We start from the raw sequence: 25,143 nt of genomic DNA, 5'->3' as shown, positions 1-25,143 counted from the left end.
TTGATTCTGTTCTAAGTTCTGAGTGTTTCTGTCTTGTTACAATTGTATTTATACCAGTTGATTCAATCCTATCAATCTCTATTACAAAGGTTAGGGCGTTTCTTATCTCCATTCCAGGGAGAAGAGATTATGTAGTTTAAGCATGATTGTTCATAGTTAAAGGGATTAATTACCCGCCTGGCACTTAGTTGAGGGGTTTTATTCCCTCCCTAACTTCAGGGGAAAATCCCTACCTGGGGATTCAACCTTTCTCGGAGAGGTGACTTTGGTTAAAACACAGCGCCAAGAAGGTGAGCAAACATATTAAGAACAGTATGCCATATATGCCAGGTCCCTTGAAACAGCAAGGATGGACCGGCTCCCGGCAAATTCCCCCTTTTTTATTTTTTAAAAGCAAGCATTAAAAAGAAAAACCTGAAACGCTCTCTTGTATCCATTTTAAGAGTAGGATTGGCGCTTTCTGCTATTACCTGAGTCCTGATCTATCACCCCAGGGAGAGCTTGCCAATCCTGCACTTTCCCAGGGTGGAAAGGCTGCAGTGGGGTTAAGGATAAGGCTCCTTGGGCCTACCTTCTCCCATGCCTCTACATTTACCTTTCCGGCACCTTTCCTTCCTCAGAAAAGCATGGACGTATTTCTTGTATAAAATGTTCTGTCTGACTGGGAGTAACCTTAATTCCTCTGCTAACAAGCATATATGTTAAAAGATCAATACGGAGTCTTTTATCTTTAGACTCAGTATGGCACATCTTCTTAATCTAAAGATCAATACAGAGTCTTCTTTCTTTGGACTCAGTATGGCACATCTTCTCAATCTAAGAATCAATACAGAGTCTTCTTTCTTTGGACTCAGTATGGCACATCTTCTCAATCTAAGTTCTGTACTATCCACCTTCTTACCCTACTTATCCTCTATAGGGGGGTCTGTAGCACCCTGGTGGAGTCCTATCCGTCCCGAGTGTGGGGGTTCTCAATGGGGGGGCTTACCTAAGGGAATCCTGTTCCAGGGGTTCCCAAAGGTGTGGACGGAGTCGGCGAAGACTATCCACCCTCTTCCTACGGTGGAGTCTGATCCGTCCCGAGTGTGGAGGTTCTCAATGGGGCGGCTTACCAAAGGGAATCCTGTTCCAGGGGTTCCCAAAGGTGTGGACGGAGTCGGCGAAGACTATCCACCCTTTTCCTATGGTGGAGTCCTATCTGTCCCGAGTGCGGGGCGCTTACCTAGGGGTCCCTGTTCGGGCGCCAGATGCCGGGGTCCAACCCCAGCAGGTCCAGGGGTTCCCAAAGGCGTAGACGGAGTCGGCGAAGAAGGAATGACACTGGGGCAGCGTTCAGTTGATCAGCAGCCTAGCCAGGATCTCTAGCCCAGATCTCCAGCCAAGTTCTGGTCTGGATCTCCAGAGAGGTTCTGCTTCGGATCTCCAGCGAGGTTCTGTAGCCATGTTCCCTCGCTAGGTTCTCCAGCCAGGTTCTGTCCAGGCTCTCCAGTCAGGTACAGTGTCCAGGTTCCAGTCAGGTTCTCCTGCCAATCTCTGTAGTCAGGTTCAGTCCAGGATCCCGTGCCATGTTCTCCCGCTAGGCTCTGTCTCTAGGCTCCGAGGCCAGTCCCGGTCCAGGATCCTCCGGCATGCTCTCTCCAGCGAAGTTCTTCTGTCTGTAGGCTCCGTGTAGGTTCTGTCTTCTTGATTCTGTTCTAAGTTCTGAGTGTTTCTGTCTTGTTACAATTGTATTTATACCAGTTGATTCAATCCTATCAATCTCTATTACAAAGGTTAGGGCGTTTCTTATCTCCATTCCAGGGAGAAGAGATTATGTAGTTTAAGCATGATTGTTCATAGTTAAAGGGATTAATTACCCGCCTGGCACTTAGTTGAGGGGTTTTATTCCCTCCCTAACTTCAGGGGAAAATCCCTACCTGGGGATTCAACCTTTCTCGGAGAGGTGACTTTGGTTAAAACACAGCGCCAAGAAGGTGAGCAAACATATTAAGAACAGTATGCCATATATGCCAGGTCCCTTGAAACAGCAAGGATGGACCGGCTCCCGGCAGCAGGTGATGTTTTTAAGCTATGAAGAAAAATAAAACAGGAAAGAAAAAATATAGCATCAGAGGAAAGGGCTAGGAAATTTTGACTCTAAGGACTTACTGGGAGGATAATATTTCAGCAAAGATCTGAAGGAGGGCAGGACTGAGGAAGAGACCTGTATTATATCAGACACACAGACAAGCTTGAGGAGGCTTTCTCAAGCCTGTTCTAACATACATTCTTTCCTATTTTCCAGAGATGATATAAAATGTTCTCTAATTTGATATCTTTTCAACCATTTCAGAGGAAATCTATTTGCTGGGGCTGAGAGGAGAAGGGTTTAAACACTAGCATTTGAGCCATTATTTAACCTGGAAATAATTTAATTTTAAATCAATATATATTTTAAGGGATTGGATAGAGAAAAACTTTGATTGTTATTGAGTTATGCAGAAATAATTATGCCTAATATACCTGGTGTTTAAGCAAGAGAGTCAATATTCAAAACTCTGATGTTGAGCATTTTAGTAAGCTGAATGAATGGATTTGGCTTATTTCCTGAAGAACAATCAACATAAGTGAAAGTCTCATAAGCTTGCCTCTGAAATGATTTGTTTAATCAAATGTTACAAAAAATGAACTATAAATATCAGAAGATACTGTGACAAATGGAAGGAAATAAAAATTAATGTCTAGAAAGAACTGAGTATGAAACTCTACTTCTTAATGCACCTGCTATATTAAGCTGTAGCTATAGGGTTAAGCCTCGGACTGACCTGTTGGCAAAGTCACAAACAAGTCCCAGCTTAGAGGGTACAGTCCTTTTAGCATAATTAGGTTTGACCTTATAATGCTCCCTAGATCTTATCTGGGAAGCTAATGGGCTGAGGGAGGTGCAGGAAGTGCTGCCAAAACAAGTGAAACTCACAAGAACAGTGTAACTATGGTAACCACTACCTTGTTTACCTCTGACTATAAAACAAAGGCTCAGCTTGCCTCTGGATCTCTCTCTGTGGCCTCAGCCAGGCACAGGAAGATCCATGGAGACTAAAGAGAGCTATGCTGATCATCTGAACGTTGTCTCCGTGTCCTTCATTCTTTGCTGACTCCGTCCACACCTTAGGGAACCCCTGGCCCGCTGGGGCTGGACCCTGGCATCAAGCAAGACAGCTCACTTCTTTGGGCCTCAGTTTCCACATTCCTGCTTTTCATGAACTGAAGGAAAGAATACACAAATGTTCACTCTGCATCTTTCCCTCTGCTAGATTCTAAGCTCCATGGGGTCAAGAAGGATGCCTGCCATAGTAATCCTAGCACCCCAAGACCTATCACAGGTGTCCCTGGCACATGATAAGTGCACATCAAATTTTTATGAACTGGATTAATGAATACATGACAACATGAAACAAAGTCTGACACAGAAGAGATCCTCACACAATAAAGTGTTAGTTTCATGCTTTCTTTTCTTCCCTCTAGCATTCTAGGTAACTTACTCTGCCTTAACCATTTTAACTAATCCCAAGAGGTTTTTTTTCCTGTTTTATAATTGACTAATCAGGGGCATAATGTAAATCTGTAAGGCATGAACATGACCCATGCACTGAAAATGGACTCCTTTCACCAGAAGGTGATCCCTGGGTGGACATGGGCCGCTCAGTCAGCTCTGGCATCCTAAAGTATAGGTTGGGTCTCTTTAGAAGGCTTTATTGTGATGTGGAAAAAAGCACTGATCTGCGTCCCTTAGTGAGGGCCTTTGCAGGAAGCCACCCATTGTCTTCACTAGCAGAGAAGTGCAAACAAGGATCCGAGAACGCTGGTGAACCTTGAACCCATGGCAAGGGCCAGAATTATGCACCGATTGCCTAGTCCAGACAATGGGGGCTCAAGCTATTTCCTGATCAAATAGTCTCAGAGTAAATCCTTCTAATATTTACCGACCTTTAAGATAGTCTGGCTGTTACCGCAATTACCTGCCTAAGAGCTAGATGTGCATCCAAAATTTAATAAAGGGTTGGCGAGGTCTGGGCACCAGTGGAAGTCCTTTCCCTTGAGTTGGGCTTGCCCGCCTGGCCCCCCAATATTTCCAAATTATCTCTGTCTCGTCTCTTTCATTTGTGTGCGGCCCCTCCTCCAGATCCTGAACCCTGAACCACGTGGGATGTGGGGGAACATACACAGGCCTTAGTCCAGGCAACCTCCTCTTGAGAGATTTACACTCTGACCTAACTGGCATGTTCACCTAAAGTGTTGAGAGTACAGGAGGGGTCAGCAGATGATAGTCACAGCCTGGACAGGAGTCAAGTTGAAGTGTCTGGAGGCACAAACTGGGGTCACCTGCTTTCTCTCCATGGCTTCCATGGCATCTCAGAGTAGTAAAGGGAGGTCAGCTACTAACAGTCACGGAGTTCTGAATTATTCCTCAAAGGAAAAAGATTGAGGATGAACTGCAAGGATAGATGATATGAAGAGAAGCCACGGAGTATAATGTTTGGGTACATTCTAAAGTCAGATTGGATTCAAACTCCAAGTTCACTAACTGGTTACAGTAACTTGACAACTGTGTAACCTGTCTGTGCCTCAGTGTCTCCTTCTATCATACCTTCTATGGTATGATATTAACAGCCAACATCTACTGAGCAGGCTTTATGGGTTAGGCACTGTTAATACATGCCTGTGTTAAACCCTTGCAATAACTCAATGAGATAGATGCTAGCAGTATTATCCTTATTTTACAGATAAAAAAGCAACACATGGAACAGTTACATTACTTACCCAATTTCAATACCCAATACAACAAGCCAGCACTCTTACTCACTATACTATTATGAGGAGAAAATTAGTTGGTGTGTGAAAAGTGGTTAAAATAGTGCCCAGAATATCATCGTGCTTTGGAAGAACCATGAACAGAACTGCCTGGCCACAAATGAGGAATCATAATGTTCCACATGCAGTGGAGTTAGTTAATAAAACCCAGACAGCTTTGGATCGTCTACTATAAGCCATGAGAAGCAATGATGTTTGGATCAGATGAGGGGAAGTCAATTAAGAGACCATGGCAGTGATTTGTGTACTAAGTGACAATGGCCTGAAAGAGCTTGGTGGCTTAGAAAACAAGAAGGCAAAAGCACATGAGAAGGCTACTGAGAAGGGTGACTATTTGGAGAGGCAACTAACAAAGAAGAGGACTTCAAGGTGGCTCCTTGAATTGCAATGGGTGAAGGTAACGCCATTCCTTTAAAAATAGAGGGTGGGCCTGGCTGCGTGGCTCAGTGTCAACCTATGAACTAGGAGGTCACGGTTTGATTCCTGGTCACGTGCCTGGGTTTCGGGGTCAATCCCTAGTAAGGGGCATGCAGGAAGCAGCCGATCAAATATTCTCTCTCATCATTGATGTTTCTATTTCTCTCTCCCTCTCCCTTCCTCTCTGAAATCCATAAAAATGTATTTTTGAAAAATAAAAACAGGTGGTGGGCTAAGAATGAAAGTGGGCTTTTAGAGAAAGTAGATGCATTCCATTTCTGTCACATTAAATTTAAAAAGAAGGCAAGACATGATGGCCAGACAGAAGGTGGGGAGAAAAGGCATTTTGTAAATACATGAGAGTAGATATGAAAACCAGTGCCACTAAAAAGGAAACTCTAAAATGGAACCACCTAGAGTAAACCTCTGCTTTTAGATTTTTCTCCCAACAATGACAATTTGTTGGACTCCAACTCCTCATTATTACATTTTAAAACTTTCTTTTTTATGGGAGTAGGAGAGCTTTGTGGAAGAATTAAGAAACTTTCACATGAGCTTCTTTTCTGAATAAGTCCTGGGAAATAATTTAGTTTGGTGGATTCTTGGGGCTTGAGTCTTTACCTTGAAAAGAGGAAAGAAAAGTCTTTCTCTTAAAGTGGCTTTTCAACAGGAAAAACTAAAGAAACAAAGGGGGGGAACGCTTTCACATCCTTTTATCTGAACATTCGGTTGAATTATTCGAATTATAAGAACTTGTTTCTGGGTTCTTAAATTCAAAAAGTGCACAAAACTTTTTGCTCTCCTCAGAAATAATGTGAATATTATCTCTGCTGGAGAAGAAAATGCGAAAGCTTAGAACATTCTTTAGGCTTTTCAATTGATGTCAAATCAAATGAGATGCCTTCATATGTCAGGAGGCACATTTGCTGCACTCTGCGCCTGCCAAAGTCCAACATGCTGAAATCCCCACTCAGTTCATCTCCATGGGACGCTTTATGCCAGCAGGCATTAACTCTTGAACTGCCAGTCTCAACTACCGCTAATCAATCTTCATTTTGTTGGCGACCTAGAAGTTATGTGAGATATGGCTCCCCTTTTAGGAAGTAGTCTTGTGCCTGAAATAGTCTAATATATAACAAGTATTTCAATAAAAGTGGAAACAGATGGAGGCAAAGGTGAAAAATCATCTAAAGTGCAGAACTGTCTTCTTCCTGGAGAGCCTTTGCCACACCACATCTGAAAGGGATGCCCATAGGTGCGCAAAGGGCAACTTTTAATATTCAGTTTCTTCCTGGGTGTGTAGCACTAGGCACATTGCCAAAACTTCTGTGTTCTCAGTTTCCTCATGTGTAAAATGAAGATATAATGCCTATTTCACAATACTGTCATTGGAGAAATTACATGTGTAAAATACTTAGAATAGTGCATCCAATAAATGTTAGTACCTCTTGGTTCTGAATCACAAGCTCCTCCTTCAACCCTGTCTCCAACACCTCCCAGATCCACTTCTCTCTGCACCCATGCCCCTTTGGGATTCATGGGACCATATGTAAGACTATAAATGGTCAATACTATTTGTCTAGGAAAATCTTAAGAGTTTTTGTTTGTTTGTTTTTTACACCTGTTGTACCTTACACTAGGGGAGTTAAGGAATGCCCCTGTACTAGATTAACTTAAAAAAAAATGTCACAAAATTTTCATGTGTATTTTGCTATCAAAGCCTCCTGTGACAACAGGGTAAGAGGAGGGACATGGAGAAAGTGTGGAAGAGTGTGGTGGGTTGAAGAAGAAAATTTTAGCCTGGATCCTCTATAAAGCAGGACATGAAGTAAGAATTAAGGAGCTAACACTTAATTTGGAAGGTATAATCCCAAGACACTAAATGTAACAAAAACAGAAAGGAGATGAGGGAAAATGTGATATCAGGTGATGCAATGCATTAAAATAGCTACAGCTTCACAAGCAAAGACAGAGCACATCATCATCACTCAGCAAGCACAGTTGCTCAGTACCTCTCCAGATGAGCCACGCCTAGGAGCAGTGCACAGGGGAGAAAAAAAATTATGTCTATTTTCCCATCTGTCTAGGTTCTCTCCATAGTGGGTGTACTGGCCCCCTCACAGCTAATCAAGGATCCAGATCCCACATTGGGCTGTGATGCTCATCCAACTCTGAAAGTAAAGGGATGACCTGATGCAGGTGGTGTGACAATCAAGAAGGAAAGAAGTGAGGGGTTAGGGACCCTGAGAAGCCATCTGACTAGAATACAGAAAGCATGGAGAAAGGAAGAGGAATATGGGGGCAGAAGCCTCAGAGATTAATTTGTGAAGGCCTTTACATACACCTTTAAAGAGCTTATATTTTATTCTGTGGGTCAAGGATTTTTTACAAAGGTGAAGCCAGATATAATACAACACAGTTCACTGAGTATCTAAGTAAAAGGAGATCTGCATTTTCTACTGATTGTTTCAATATTTGGCCAAGGTTACAGAAATTCTTTCCAGACTATTCCAAGGTGAGATGTGGAGACAATCAACTGAAATGCTATAAATTATACAGAGAGCAGACAAATTGACAGTGATTAGGCAATGGTAGATGCTCTTGTCTATTTTGTTTAACTGCAAATAGGAATTAAATTATAATTTTCTCAAACATTAGAGGGCCAGGTACCTGGAGTTGATCTAGAATTATGGGAGTTGGCTGATATGACTGTTGATACCTTCTGGTCAAGTGCCTCCTTTTCACACCTGGTTTACAAAGAAATCACCCTGAGGATGCAACCACATATAATGCATTTTGAAACACAACCAAGAATAACATCTGGTGTTTTTCTGGAAGAATGATTTTTTTCACTGTATAGTAATAGTTGTTGTCTAACAATAACCAACATTCTAAACAGCTTTTCATAATCCATAATCTCACTTAACCATCACATCAAGTTAATGAGAAAAGAATTATCCCTTTGTACAGATATCAAAATTCAAAGACTCAAAAACATTACTATACCCAATGCCTACAGATAACTAATGGTGTTGCTAAAATTTGGATCTTGGACCACAATCCATTTGTCTCCATCCAAGGCCCACACTTTTTCTGGTCTATCTTAGTGCCACACAGAGTTGTTCTGTGAGAGGACAAAGCTTTTTTTTTTCTTCTCCTAGGACCATAAAGCCTTAAAAGTTGAAAATGTATTCAAATATCCATAATTTTCCTATGGCAATTTTCTGAAAATCTTTCTTGAACAGACTGATCTCAAATGACACCAAATCTTAAGGAAATTACTTCCATAATTAAAGTTGTTCTTCCCATTATAGGATTTTGTTCACAGCCTTAAAACCTACAGAGTTCCCATAATTTTAATATTTCAGAATTCATCTCAATGATTTCAAAGATTCTTAAAAATCATGCATCATCCTTCATGGTCAATAGACCTGAATTGAAATCTGTACTTCTTCATTAACACATAATTTAACTTATCTAAACCTCATTTTACTTGGATGTAAACTAGGGCTTTTGGTAGCTCTCTTATGGGATGTCTAGTTTAATAGCTAGTAATACAAAGGTAGATATAGGCAACACTTGTGCCTGAGATTTGCAAGAGCATTGAGTACCAATTATCCCAGTGGTGCACACACCTCCACCTAATCATGACCTGAAGTTTAAACTTTCCACTGCCAATCCCCTTTTTTCTTTGAGGGTCACAATGATAAACTCTGCGTTCAGAAATAAAGACACTGTAAAGTTGATGAGTGATTAGAGCATTTGCCTTTGATCAGTACAGTGAAAGATGAGAGTGACAGGTTGTCTCTAGCACTCTCTTTTGCAGTTGATGACAAACAGGATGGGACAAAAGAAAAAATGTACGGTCCCTCAGATTCCCTTATGTCTCTGTCCCTGTCTGTTCCAGCCCATGGGCCTCGCCTCTGTGTCTCCCCTTCCTTCCTGTTTTTGATTCTGCTGTTTCTGACACTAGCCAACATGACCCACCCCACTCCCCAACCTGTATTCCTAGCTTTCATGTGGTAACTTGATTCTGGTTCCTTCTCATTCTCAACTCATTTGTTCTAAGATGGTACTAAGGTAATACATGTCTTACCCCTTCCTCGACTTCCACTGAAGCAACCAATGAATATACAAATTAAACTGCAGAAATATTTTTTATATTTGAATTTGCAACTATATCTGTAAGATATGCCTTTTATATAGAAAAAAGGTGTGTGTACACACACACACACACACACACACACACACACCACGCAAATAGACCGAATGGCCTAACAACCTGTCACTATGATGTGTGCCAACCACCAGGGGGCACGTGCGCAGAACATGGCAGGCATTGGCACCATGAGCAGGGGCGCCAGACCTAGGCGGGGAACCAGTCACTGTCATCGGGGCAAGTCTCTGGTGGTTACTGAAAATTCTTTGCTCCCGTGCACCGCAGTCCCACCTGGCACTTGCACTTGCTGCTGGTGCCAGCCCCTCTCACAGCCACTGCAGGCACCCGGCGCCAGCCCTGCTTGCACCCACTGCCAGCGTCCGGTGCCATCCCCAATCACTTGGTGCCATCCGTGGGTGCGAGCAGCGGTGGCAGAGAGGGGACTGGAGCCATGTTGGGAGAGGCCGGGCAGGGGCATGAAGGATGGGCTGAGATCTGCCCCTGTGCCCACTGCAGTCTTGCGGCCCACAGTTCCTTTCAAGGTGCACGAATTCGTGCACTGAGCCCCTAGTAAAATATAAAATAAAATGTTGGGTTATGAGATTTTGAGAGATTTTTTACTTTGTTTTGCTCTTATTTGCTTTCAAAATGTTAAACAATTAACCTGCATCACTTCTATAAATAACAAGATAAATGTCGTTTCCTTTAAAAGAAAAAAAATAAATTTTAAAAGGAAATGTCTTATATAATTATCTAAATTTTAACAAGTAACAGAGACTATAATTCATTTTTATTTTGTCTACTTCGGATCATAAATAGCTATACCAAGTACCCCAAAACATGCCTCAAGGCTAATAAATAAAAAATGGCATATAATTCCCACAAGAAAAGGATAATGCACATTTTAATGATCTTGTGGTTATGGCAAAATGTAGATATCTAAAATATTGTATAATGAGTTTGATACTAAAATTTGAAATATGCCCTTACAATGCTACAAAACGCTTAAACAGCATGACTATTAAGCTGGTTTTAATTTTCTGTTTAATCATAAAGAATACACAGATTATATTCAGATTTCTTTTCAGCATTTTATATCATCATATTTCTAATATCCCCTGAAGCATTCTTCATCACATCTCTGGCAAAGAAAATTTAATATCTCTATTTAAATTCTCAACTTTCTCTTTTCCAAGGAACATTGTGATCTAATAGTCTGTGTGTACGAAATTAACCCAATTATGGTGTTCCAATCTTAGGACATGACATAATAGTTGCTTAGTTTAATAGTAAATATGGAAGGGGAATGAAAGGAGAAAGATTGGGCAGAGAATTAGAAAATTTTATTGAAGAGCTTAAGAAATTACTAAAGTATTAATCTTCAAAAACTCCTCCAGTACCATCTATGACAGCTGCACCATGATTTATGAATTCATGTGTCTTAGATTTTCTTAATATTCACATCTGCCTATTTATCTAAATTCTTGGAACAGACATTTTTAGAGACTGCTTTCAATCACACTTTTAAAGTAGGCTCAAAAATACTATCCACAGTACTTCTCTCCAAATTTCTTTTTTCTTTTTTTGCACAAACTGAGCACCTATTATTTTCCTGAACACTGCAAGAAGCCAGATGTGCAAATGAAATAAGACACAGACCTTGCCCTAAAAGAACTCATAGTCTTAAATAGAGGTGAACTTACAAATAAAAATTTTAAGTTCTGTAACAACAATTTTTACAATGTCCCTAGCAGCACAGAGAAAAAAGAAGAATAGTTATTGGTCAAGACAGTTGACAGGGAAGAGCCTGATGAAAGGGGATTAGTTAAGACATTACTGCAGTTTTCCCCCAAAGAGAGAATGAGGTCTTCAACTATGTTTTGTTCAAGAGATAAGGTCAAGAAGAGATAACCCTGGAGGATATGAAAAAAGACCAACTAGAAATTAAGCATACACTGACTGAAATAAAGAATAATATACAGAGATCCAACAGCAGACAAGAGGATCCCAAGAATCAAGTCAAAGGTTTGAAATACGAAGAAACAAAAAAATACCCAACCGAAAAAGAAAAAAGATTCCAAAAATATGAAGATAGTGTAAGGAACCTCTGGGACAACTTCAAGTGTACCAACATCAGAATTATAGGAGTACCAGAAGAAGAGAGAGGGCAAGTTATTGAAAACCTATTTGAAGAAATAATGACAGAAAACTTCCCCTACCTGGTGAAAGAAATAGACTTACAACTCCAGGAAGCGCAGAGAACCCCAAACAAAAGGAACCCAAAGAGGACCACACCAAGACACATCATAATTAAAATGCCAAGAGCAAAAGACAAAGAGAGAATCTTAAAAGCAGCAAGAGAAAGACAGTCAGTTACCTACAAGGAAGTACCCATACGACTGTCAGCTGATTTCTCAACAGAAACCATGCAGGCCAGAAGAGAGTGGCAAGAAATATTCAAAGTGATGAATAGCAAGAACCTACAACCAAGATTACTTTATCCAGCAAAGCTATCATTCAGAATTGAAGGTCAGATAAAGAGCTTCACAGATAAGAAAAAGCTAAAGGAGTTCATCACCACCAAACCAGCATTATATGAAATGCTGAAAGGTATTCTTTAAGAAGAGGAAGAAGAAAAAGGAACTCTTACCATTTGCCACAGCATGGATGGAACTGGAGAGCGGATAAATGCCACATGATCTCACTCATTTGTGGAATATAATGAACAAGATAAACTGATGAACAGGGACTGATCCAGAGACGGAGAGGCATTGATTGGACTGTAGGGCCTTGGAGGGAAGGTAGGGGAGGGTGGGGGTAAGGGGGAAAGATCAACCAAAGGACTTATATGCAAGCATATAGGCCTAACCAATGGACACGGACAATGAGGGGGGGGAGGGCATGAGCAGGGGGGGGGGGGTAGGGGGCAACGTGGGGATAAGGACACATATGTAATATCTTAATCAATAAAAAATATATTTAAATATATATATATATATATATATATATTTAAAAAAAAATCATGAGCACCTTCTATTTTGACACAGGCTAAGTAATGTTTGCAATTTCCATCCATTTTTAAAAATAAGTTTTTGGATTTTTTTGTTTTTGTTTTTCATTTGCTAGTACCTATTAAGGTAAATACTTAATTCCTTTGATTCATTACTGTGAGCAAAGAATTGATTGGCTTCTATACGTATTAAATTAACCTTAAAACCACACCATAACAGAAACCATGCCATCTTGAAGGGAAAAGCTTCTGTAACTAGGAGCCCAGCCTCACCACCACCCAGACTGGCCTCAGACACCATCCTGGACGCTACAGCCAATCTGACCAAATACCTGCTACCCACAGACACAGACACCGGGACTCCAGCCTCCCCAGCCACAGGCCCCTGTGAGCCACAGAGAGCACTCCCCTCCCGCCAACCCACCGCTTGAGCCACAGACCCTATGCTACCTGGTGCCTGGCCCCTCCAGTGAGTCTTGGAGTGAACGACCCTCCTGCCAAGCCCCACTACTTCAGCCACAGGCCCCATGCTACCTGACACCTGGACCCTTTGGTGAGGGCAAAAATGGGGAAACAAAGAAACAACTCCCGAAGGAAAGAAAAGGAGGCAGTGCCAGAAAAGGAACTAAATGAAATGGAGGCATGTAATATGTCAGAAAAAGAATTCAGATAAAGGTCATACAGTTCCTAAACTGGATGGATGAGAACATCAACAACTTATATAAAAATCAAGGGGAAATGAAGAATGATATAGCTACAATAAAAAAACGCAATGAAAGGTTTCAACAGTAGACTAGAAGAAGCAGAGGAACAAATTAGCAAGTAAGAAAACAGGGCAGAAGAACACACCCAATATGAATAGCAATTGGAGAGAAAAAAAAGAAAGCAGGAGGAGAGCCTAAGGAAGCTTTGGGACAACATAAAATGAAGTAACATATGTATAATAGGGGTGCCAGAAGGATGAGAAGAGGAGCAAGGATTAGAAAACCTATTTGAAGAAATAATGACAGAAAACTTCCCAGATTTGGGGAAGAAAAAAGTCACACAAGCACAGAGTCCAAAACAAGATGAACCCCAAAAGACCCACACCAAGACATGTCATAATTACAATGGCAAACACAACAACAAGGAGAGAATCTTAAAGGCTACGAGAGAGAGAGAGAGAGTTACCTACAAGGGATCTCCCATTAGATTATCAAGTTATTTCTCAACAGAAACACATCAGGCCAGAAGGGAATAGAACGAAGTAGACAAAGTCATGCAAAGCAAGGGACTGAATCCAAGAATTCCCTATCCAGCAAGGCTATCATTCAAAACTGAAAGGGAAATCAGGAGCTTCACAGACAAAAAAATGCTAAGGGAGTTTATCACTACCAAGCCAGAAATGCTAAAGAGATTGTTGTAAAAAGAAGAAAAAGAAAAGGAAGAAGGAACTTAGGCATAAAGAATAAAAATGGCTACAAACAAGTACCTATCAATAATAACCTTAAACATAAATGGATTAAATGCTCCAATCAAAAGAATAGAGTGGCTGAATGGATAAGAAAACATGATCCATATATATGGTGTCTAAAAGAGACCCGCCTCAGAACAAGGGACTCACACAGACTAAAAGTGAAGGGATGGAAAAATATTTTCCATCCAAAAATGAAAATGAAAAACCTGGGGTAGCAATACTTATATCTGACAAAACAGACCTCAAAGTGAAGACCATAACAAGAGCTAAGGAAGGCCACTTTATAATACTAAAGGGATCAATACAACAAGAAAATATAACTCTGGTAAATATATGTGCACCCAATGCAGGAGCTCCTAAATAAATAAAATACTTCCCTGATTTCAAGGGAGAGATCGACAGAAATACAATCATTAGTAGGGGACTTTAATACCCCATTGACATCACTGGATGAATCCTCTAGACAAAAAATCAACAAAGAAACAGCAATCCTAAATGACTCACTAGATTAGATGGACTTAATTGACATCTTCAGAACATTTCACCCCAAAGCTACAAAATATACATTCTTCTCAAGTGCACATGGAACATTTTCAAAGACAGACCACATATTGGGTCACAGGCAAAGTCTCTTCAAATTCAAGAAGACTGAAATCATATCAAGCATCTTCTCAGATCACAATGGCATAATATTAGAAATCAACTACAATAAAAACAATCAAAAAATTCAAACACTTATAGGTTTAATAGCATATTAATCATAGCTATTAAACAATGATTAAGTTACCAAAGAGATCAAAGAAGAAATTTAAAAAAAAATCCTGGAAACAAATGACAACGAAACCACAACAATCCAAAATCTATGGAACACAGTGAAAGCAGTCCTGAGAGGGAAGTTCATAGCATTACAGGCCTACCTAAAAAAAAAGAAAAGAAAAGAAAAACTGATAATAAGTTATCTAACTCTACAATTTAAAGAATTAGAAAGACAGCAACAAGAAAAGCCCAGAGTGAGCAGAAGGAAGGAGATAATAAAGACCAGAGTGGAAATAAATGACACAGAGACAAAAAACAATACAAAAGATCAATGAAGCCAAGAGCTGGTTCTTTGAAAGGATAAACAAGATTGATGAACCTCTAGCCAGGCTCACCAAGAAGCAAAGAGAGAGGACCCAAACAAACAAAATCAGAAATGAAAGAGGAGAAATAACAACAGACCCCACAGATATACAAAGGATTGTAAAAAGAAAATACTATGAACAACTCTATTCCAACAAACTGGTCAACCTTGAAGAAACGGACATATTCCTAGGAAAAATACGACCTTCTAAAACTTGATCAGGAAGAATCTCAAAATCTGAATATGCCAATAACTATGGAGGAAATTGAAGCAGTAATCAAAAAACTTCCAGCAAACAAAAGTCCTGGGCCAGTCAGCTTCACAGGGGAGTTTTACCAAAAATTCAAAGAATAACTAAAACCTATCCTCCTCAGAATATTTCAAAAAATTCAAGAAGGCACATTTCCAAGCTCTTTTAAGCCAGCATTACCCTAATCCCCAAACCAGATAAAAAGACACTACAAAGAAAGAGAATTATAGGCCAATATATCTGATGTACACAGATGCTAAAATCCTCAACAAAATTCTAGCAAACTGGATCCAGCATTACATTAGAAAGATCATACACCATGACCAAGTGGGATCTATTCTGGGGATTCAAGGATGGTGCAGTATCCGCAAATCAATTAACATGATACATCACATAAAGAAATTGAGAGAGAAAAATCACATAGTCATATCAATTGATGCAGAAAAGACATTTCTCAAAATCCAACACCCTTTTCTGATAAAAACTCTCAGCAAAGTGGGAATAGAGGGATCATACCTCAACATAATAAAAGCCTTATATGACAAACCTACAGCCAACATCATACTCAATGGGCAAAAACTAAAACCATTTCCCCTAATAATAGGAACAAGACAGGAATGGCCACTTTCACCACTCCTGTTCGACATAGTACTGGAAGTTCTAGCTATAGTGATCAGATAAGAAGAAGAAATAAAAGGCATCCAAATTGGAAAAGAAGAAGTAAAACTGTCATTATTCGCAGATGACATAATATTATACATAGAAAACCCTAAAGACTCCATCAAAAACTACTAGACTTAATAAATGAATTTGGCAATGTAGCAGGATACAAAATTAATACCCAGAAATCTATGGCTTTTTAATACACCAATAATGAACTCACAGAAAGAGAAACAAGCAAACAAACAAAAACAATCCCATTTACCATTATACCAAAAAAATTAAAATACCTAGGAATAAACTTAACTAAGGAGGTAAAGGACCTATACTCAGAAAACTACAGGACATTGAAAAAAGAGATAGAAGAAGACATAAACAAATGGAAGAATATACCATGTTCATGGATTGGTAGAATCAACATCATTAAAATGTCCACACTACCAAAACAATCTATAGATTCAATGCAGTCCTCATTAAAATACCAACAGCATACTTCATAGACCTAGAACAAACTCTCCAAAAATTCATATGGAATAAAAAAAGAACCTGGATAGCTGCAGCAATCCTGTGAAAGAAGAGCAAAGTTGGAGGGATAACAATACCAGATATCAAGCTATATTACAAAGCCATTGTTCTCAAAACTGCCTGGTACTAGCACAAAAACAGATAAATGGAACAGAACAGAGAACCCGGAAATCAACCCAAGTCATTATGCTCAATTAATATTTGAAAAAGGAGGCAAGAGCATACAATGGAGTCCCAGTCAATAAATGGTGTTGGAAAAATTGGGACAAAAACATACAAAAAATGAAACTAGACCACCAACTTACACCATACACAAAAATAAACTCAAAATGGATAAGGACTTAAATGTAAGACTGGAAACCATAAAAATCTTAGAAGAATCCACAGGCAGCAAAATATCAGACATATGTTATAGCAATATCTTTACTGATACAGCTCCTAGGGCAATGGAAACTAAGAGAAAATAAACAAATGGGACTACATCAAAATAAAAAGCTTCTGCATAAGAAAAGAAACCATCAACAAAACAACAAGAAAGCCCAATGCATGGGAGAATATATTTGCCAATGTTATATCTGATAAGGGTCTAATCTCCAAAATTTATAGGGAACTCATACATCTTATCAAAAGGAAGATAAAGAATCCAATCAAAAAATGGGCAAAGGACCTAAATAGACACTTTTCAAAAGTGGACATACAGAAGGCCAACAGACATATGAAAACATGCTCGAAGTCACTAATCATCTAAGAAATGCAAATCAAAATGACAATGAGATACCATCTCACACCTGTCAGAATGGCTATCATCAAGAAATCAACAAATGACAAGTGCTGGTGAGAATATGGAGAAAAAGGAACCCTTGTGCACTGCTGGTGGGAATGCAGACTTGTGCAACCACTGTGGAAAACAACATGAAGCTTCCTCAAAAAACTAAAAATGGAACTCCCATTTGACCCAGTAATCCCACTTCTAGGAATATATCCCAAGAAGTCAGAAACACCAATCAGAAAAGATGTATGCACCCCTATGTTCACAGCAGCACAATTTATAAGAGCTAAGATTTAGAAACAGCCTAAGTGCCCATCAGCAGATGAGTGGATAAAATAACAGTGGTACATCTATACAATGGAATACTATGCTGCTGTAAAAAAGAAAGAACTCTTAACATTCGCAACAGCATGGATGGACTTGGAGAGCATTATACTAAGCAAAATAAGCCAGTCGTTGAAAGATAAATATCACATGATCTCACTCATATGTGGGGATATAATGAACACCATAAACTGATGAAGAAAAATAGATCCAGAGACAGAGAAGCATCAAACAGACCGTCAAACCTCAGAGGAAAGGCGGGGGGTGGGAGGTGGGGTAAAAGATAACCGAAGGACTTGTATGCATGCACATAAGCATAACCAATGGACACAGGCACTAGGAGGGTTAGGGCATGTACTCGGAGGTGTTTGAGTGGCTGGGGAGAGGTCAATGGAGGAAAAAGGAGACATATATAATACTTTAAACAATAAAGAATTTTAAAAAAACACAAACCTGGCTCAGTGGATAGAGCGTTGTCCTGTGAACTGAAGGGTGTGGGTTCGATTCCAGTCAGGGGCACATGCCCAGGTTGTGGGCTCAATCCACAGTTGGGGGCTTGCAGGAGGCAGCCGATCAATGATTCTCTCTCATCATTGATACTTCTATCTCTCTCCCTCTCCATCCCTCTCTGAAGTCAATAAAAATATATTTAATAAAAAAAAAAAACACAGACCACAACAGAAAATTTCAAAGGGGAAACACGAGCTTAGGCTAGGAGAAAAACTAAATATTTGAAAGGCAAATAAGATAGTATGGAGAGGATTTTAGAAACAGAGAGAACAGCATTGGAGAACATGGGATTTTCAGACAGAGCTTGATGTTTAAGGTATCACGGGAAGGAGAGTGAGAAATAAAGCTAAAATGTATGCAATAGCAAGATTTATGTCCACCAGGGAGCCATTGAAGAGTTTTTAGCAAGGGAGTGACCCAGGAAATGTAAATGTTAGAAAGGCCCACTGTTTGTTGGTAAAAGAACTTAGCTTAAGTCATTTAAGCTAAGATCCTCATAGAATGCTTTCAAAGAATGTGTAAAAGCCAAAAAGGAATCATATTAGATGTAAGTAAATGATAGACACTCTGCGGAGAGCAAACAATGACTATGTTGTGTGCAAAGCACAATTCTGAGCTGTCTAATTTGAAAAGGGACATGTCGGGTTGTTTTGAAGACCAGCCTGTAAGCCCCACTCTTCCCGGTTGAAGGCTGGTGGTTGCCATGGTTACAGTTGCATGCGTAGGCTTATTTATAGCTGTATACTATCTTTAGTAAATTCCACAACAGATGAGAAAATTCAACTGTGAAGCCATCTAAGTATATTGAACGCACTTGGGAAGAGCAATAGAGTTAAATATATACCAGAAAAATCTCAAAAACACTATGGAGAGCCTCATTTTAAATAACTGCTTTGTGAATAGTGTTCTAAGTTGAAAAAATAAACCCAGGATTTTGCATGCCTTCTGCTAGCTCCACCTTTATAATTTACAAGCACAACTTCCAGGACAGGTTTTTGAAATAACTAAATAAATAAAATATTTTTAATACCTATCCTATATAATAAAGAGCTAATATGCAAATGGTTATCATGCTCTCACACCCTCGTGCAGGGCCAGGGGACCTGAGGCCGCACCCCCCACCCCGGCACTGGACCGAGGGACCTGAGGCCATGCCCCCCACCTAGAAAGGCTTGACGGGGGACCTGAGGCTGCACCCCCTGCCCTGTGGGGCTTGACGGGGGTGGGGCCGTCCGGGTCCGGGTCTCGCTTGATTTCGAAGCACGTGCGGGTAGTGGGCAGGGACTTGACTCTAGGTCCTGCGGCGTGCCCCAGACTCTGACAGGAGGAAGATGTTCATATACATTTTACTAATTTTCTTCCATCTCTGACACTTCTATCATAGAGAAAGGGCAAATAGCAATACTGAAGTATTTCCTCTAATTAATTCCCTTTTAACGCACACGAATTTCGTGACCAGGCCAGTAGTCATATATAAAACACCTACAGATGTTGTAAGTCTTACAATAACAACATAAGGTAGGTACTATTTCTGCCTCCATTTTGCACATTAGGAAACTGAGGTACAACAAGGTTAAGAGTTTTCCAAAGCCACATAGTTGGTAATATATATCAGAGCTAGGCAAGAGACTGGACAGTTTGCTTCCAGTGCTCTTAAGCACTATGACTTGTTTCAATATGTACAACAAAATGATCAGAAGGCTAGAACACTTTAGGAGACCAAAAATCCATATTTATTTCAATTAAAGTAAATACAAATCTAAAATGATCATTTGATAATGGAGAACAATAAGATGCTATGCTGCAAAACAATGTATACTCAAACTTAAAATCTCAAATAAAACAAACTAGAACAATGCAATTCAGGGAAAATTGTGTGCATACACACAAATTTTTGGAATGCATCCATTATATATCACAAAGTAAAATAGTGAGCTTATTAAAAAGGAATGGATATTGATAGTTATTGAGTGGTTTGGGTTTTTTGTGTTTTTTCATTTACTTGTCACATCTTTTAGATCTCTAGTTAAAATATGAAAAAGCGAAGACTCACACTGGATAAAAACTTCCTCAAACACATATCCCTAGAAGGCTGAAGAACTGGACCTGCAACCTAAATCCTTCTAATGCCAAAGTCTGTGGACTTTCCCCTTCTATCTTTCTGTGTTATTTTGACTTAAAGGGACCAAAATTTGGCTAGCTTCTAATAAAAGCTCTCCCCAAGATGAAGGAAATTGTCTTTGACCAACTATAGCTTATTGTAGGAGGCAGAATTTGCCTGGACAAGTTCTAATCCAATGCAAGAATTACTCACTTTTTGGACAGACATGTATGATATTACCATGACTTTGTGTTGAAATCATATGACTTGGATGGAAATACATACACATCTTGCTGCAGATGCCCCTCATTGAGAGAGACTTTGAATAAGAGTACGAGTAATATGGTAAAGCTTTGGAATTCATATTGTGGTTAATGATCACATAATCTAAGAATCCTATAGAATTTATTCATTTGTTCAAATAAATATTTACTAAGTACCTACACTGCACCTCTTATTGTAGTAGGTTCTGGGGATACAGAATGGTGAATAAGACAAGCAAATATAATTTTGAATGCTAATGAAAATGCCATCTTAGATTCACAAAGCATTCAGGATAACAAAGCATTCAGGATATTCATTCATTCAACAAACTTTATCAAGTTCCTACTATACATCAGACAGCATAGGAGATACTGAGGTCATAAAGGTGAATAATTCACAGTGCTAGAGGCAGCTTTAGAAATCAACCATATGCCAGATGTCTAAAGTAAAAGTACCAAGAGCCTAAGCACATGTCCAAGATCACACAGCCAAACTGGAGTTAAAAGCAAGGGTTGGTAACTGGATCTTTAACCCCTTAACTTTTCTTAAGAGTGGAAAAACAGTCCTCGCTGGTTTGGCTCAGTGGATAGAGGGTCGGCCTGTGGACTGAAGGGTCCCAGGTTCGATTCCGGTCAAGGGCATGTACCTCAGTTGCAGGCTCCTCTCTGGTCAGGGCGCATGTGGGAAGCAACCAATTGATGTGTTTCTCTCACATCAATGTTTCTCTCCATCTTTCCCTCTCTCTTCCACTCTCTCTAAAAATCAATGGAAACATATCCTCAAGTGAGGATAAAAAAAATAGGGGAAAACATTGTGAAGTCTCCTGCCTTTTCTAACATTGTGTTGTGTGACATAACTGATATTTGCTATCCTTTCTCCTAAATTGGGGAAGATGCTAAAAAAAAAAAGTAAAATCACATCTGCCATAAAAATGCTGGAGCCATAATATCAACAATATATTAATGTCAAGAATGTCACGGCTCCCAGCTGGCATGACTCAGTGGTTGCATGTTGCCCTATGATCTGAAAGGTCATGGTTCAATTCCAGTCAGGGCACATGCCTGGGTTGCGTGCTCTATCCCCAGTGGGGGGCATGCAGCAGGCAGCCAATCAATGATTCTCTCTCATCACTGATGTTTCTATCTCTCCCTCTCCTATGCTCTCTGAAATAAAAAAAATAACAATAAAATAAAGATAAAAAGAATGCCACAACTAAGAAACCCTAATCGAGCCTATCTTTTTAATAAGAAGGGCTATAGAATATATTTATAAAAATTATATATGGTATTTGAATTAGGCCTCATTAATGTCACTGATGAACATTGGCGAGGGTTTGTCTTAACACAACACACATCCATGTAATAGAAGATTACTATCTGTCTTATAGATGACGATAAGAAACTCTGACAATATGGTTTTCATCTTCATGACCAGCAGAATTTTGCTAAAACTAAGCAATCTTTTTATGTGAATAATGTGCAGCAACATGTTCTGACTGCTTGCAGAAACTTTTTTAGCCACTGACACAATGTGACAATACTTCAAATTGCGCTTTAGCCTTCCATCTGTGTAACACAATTTCTGCCCCTGCTCCCTCACAAAACTTATTCTCACATAAGTCACAGAGTTGGAGTCACATGAATCATCCAACCTCCAAAATGTTGGGCTGAAAAACACCTGGAGATCCTTATTCATAACTACACAGGCATCTCATGGGCTGGAGCTTTATTCCTTATCAATGCCAAGTTGAGACTGGCTTAATTGTGCAGTTTCTAGATCTTTGTCAATTTGCTCGATTATAGCAAAAACTCATAATTATTTTCAGCTGCAAACAAATGCAAGGCTAACTCTAAAGAGGTATGGGTCTTTTTTTCCTTTGATCAACAGCTTTGGCTTGTACCATCATATGCTCTCAATACCCAGCATCTCATATATTGTGAGATTATTTGACAGGCATGCCAGTTGTTAAATTTTCTTCTCTTACAAGGTAGTTGAATTGGAACCACTAAGTTACTAAGTGGGCCCATGTTGAGCTTTGGATTTCAAGGGCTAGAGCTAGGACAGAGGAAAAGCCAGAGTATGAATCTAAGCCAACATACAAGTATAATGGACTTGCTGAGTTCTAATCCTAGACTTTGGAGCAAGTTGCCTAACTTCCTCTCTCAGTTCCTTCATCTGGAAAATTGGGACATTTTAAAGTGGTACCTAATCAGAGGTTTGTGATGATTAAATTATGCAATTACTTGAGCTGCCAATAAATATTACCTATTAGTAGCTAATAATATTAAATGTCAATAGACACCATCTATTAATAAACATTAAAATTAATGAGCAATATACATGATCTACTAATATTGTTATTATCATCTAGAAAAGTCCTTACTCTTCCTTGAATTTAAGGTTTCTCAACTGTAAAAATGGGAGTAATTTCTAAAACTTTTTTATACTCAAACGTATACTCAATTAGAGCATCTAAATTAAAACACTTTGTACAGTGTAAATCGTATCAAAATATATGGTGGTATTATTGTTACTTCTGCTATTACTGTCTTCACTGGCATTGGGGTATTCACCCAGTGCAAGGGGAGAGGTATCTTTATACAGTCAACTTAAAGATACACTACGACTCTAAAATAAAGTTGATTTTATTATTGTATGCCATGCACTGTGCTTGTTCAGTACATGTTTACACTGTTTCTACATTTCCATTGGCAAAAGCTAACAAATGCCCTTACAGTCTTTTTTGTCTTTTCCCATAATGTCTACTTCCCTTGTTCTCCAGAATATATGTTTGGAAATTCCCCAACTCTATAGATACTGCTTATAATATCCATAATATTTAAGGACTGCTTTTAATAATAGGTCATAAATTTAATCTCTTTTCCCCATTCTGGTAAAGCATCAATGACTGCCAGTTATGTGGTTCTTAAGTGAGAGTTCCAGATGATCATGGGACTTAGGAGAATGATGTTGCTAGATATAGTGATAATAAATGATAATAATTCTATCTGTTAAAATTGTAACCTTCAATGTAAAATTGGGACCAATAATCTCTTCTTATAAGAGTATTGTATGGATTGAGTTGAATAATATTCACAGAGGTCAACATACATAGAAGTCACCTAGTGGTTGACTCTGAATCTAATTTGAACTTCACTCCATAAAATTCTATCTCAATATCCTGACTACAAACATCAAAGATTCTTAGGCCCTAATAGCATAACGCATAATCTTACCATTGAGTTTCAAAATTCATTTGTTTTAACCTAAATGTATATGGCAAATAGAAAGAATGGAGGCTAGAAAGGGGAAAATTTTTTTGAAGAGATTTAAACCATATTACTAATCATGTCCCATGAAAGAAATGTATTTTTTACTGAAACTGAGTAAGTTGTAGTTAATAGAAGGATCTATTGCTGGATTAATACAACTTCAGTGAAATGCATTTTACTTTCTCTTCCTCAATTCCTCTATCTTTCAAATGGTGGTTATAGTTATAGTTGATGACTTTTATGACCGTCAAATTAAAAGTTATGTTCACGGTGGGAGAGATGGATTTGTGGATTTTAATAACATCTTTCCTCCATGCAGCATTGCCAATGACAGGAAGTCTCTAGAAGCTGAACACTGATATAAATGTTCACTCATTTAATCAAGGCTATATTCATGAATTTGTAAAATAACATTAATAATATCCCTTGGCTGCCATATTGTCCCAAAATGTTTGCCTTCCATAGTGTAAGAGGAAAGTCATTCTTATAACTTATGAACAACCTTCAAAACTAATTTCAATGGAAACAGGAGGCTTGCAAAGACAGTAACAGATAATAATGGCCATCTAAGGAGGGATTTAGAAAATATGATGAGTTTCTACAGAAGTATCCCTCTAAGAAATGCTGGCATACTGAAGAATGTGACTAGGAGTCATATTTTTATGAATTCTTTTTTTCCATTTAGGCATTTTATATGCAAGTATGTATTACAACCCTAGAAGGATCCCTGAATTGTCCCTCCTGTGTGCTTTGGTCTTGCTTCTTTGTGGTCTATGATGCCCACTGAGGCTGTCAGTACAATGAACCAAGCTAATAGGCCCAAGGCAGGTTGTTCGGCCATTTTTCTAGATCTTTGAGTTGCACGTGGAATCTGAAGCTTACTCCACACTTGTCTAACCTGCCTATGAGGTTCCTAACAATTTTCCCAGCTCTGTGGTCTTCAATAATTTTAAATTTGCCTATGTAACCATGGTTCATAATCACAGTTATAAACCAGATGGCAACCCTGGAGCACTGCCTAACAAGAACCTGGTGTTTGTCTCTCTTTTTGGCATTGTTGATACTCTTGATAGCATCAGCCAGGACATTCATGGCACCATTATGGTGGCATGGAAATACAGTGGAAAGAGTTGGTGAATTCTTAATGGACCTCCTGGAAATGCCATTAAGTGGACATTGTAAGTGATGGTTTATACCTAGGACACTGAATGTAAACAGCCCAGTGAGAAGTTGGAGTGGACATTGCTTATGCTCTACATAGATCCCCTCAGGTCCCTTCTACTTATTGTATGCCCCTTTCCCAGCTATGGTGTGCTAATTTGGAGGACTGCCCTGGGGCTGCTGGAGCACACTGAAAGCCAGAAGTGCCTGGGAGTCTATACCCCACAGGGGGTGACTAAAAGGTACAGGAGTATGAAACTCAGATCTCTGCTTTGTTACTGACAGCACTGAATC

General features: G+C 39.4%; 1 pseudogene; it reads right to left on the bottom strand.

Annotated features, from left to right (window-relative positions):
* Nucleotides 1-24,403: 24,403 nt before the first annotated feature.
* Nucleotides 24,404-24,780, bottom strand: LOC132211708 (small ribosomal subunit protein uS8-like; annotated as a pseudogene).
* Between the last annotated feature and the right edge of the window lie 363 nt (nt 24,781-25,143).

This window comes from Myotis daubentonii, chromosome 11, assembly GCF_963259705.1.
Source record: "Myotis daubentonii chromosome 11, mMyoDau2.1, whole genome shotgun sequence".
Classification (NCBI taxonomy): domain Eukaryota; kingdom Metazoa; phylum Chordata; class Mammalia; order Chiroptera; family Vespertilionidae; genus Myotis; species Myotis daubentonii.
This window is presented reverse-complemented; position numbering and strand designations above follow the sequence as displayed.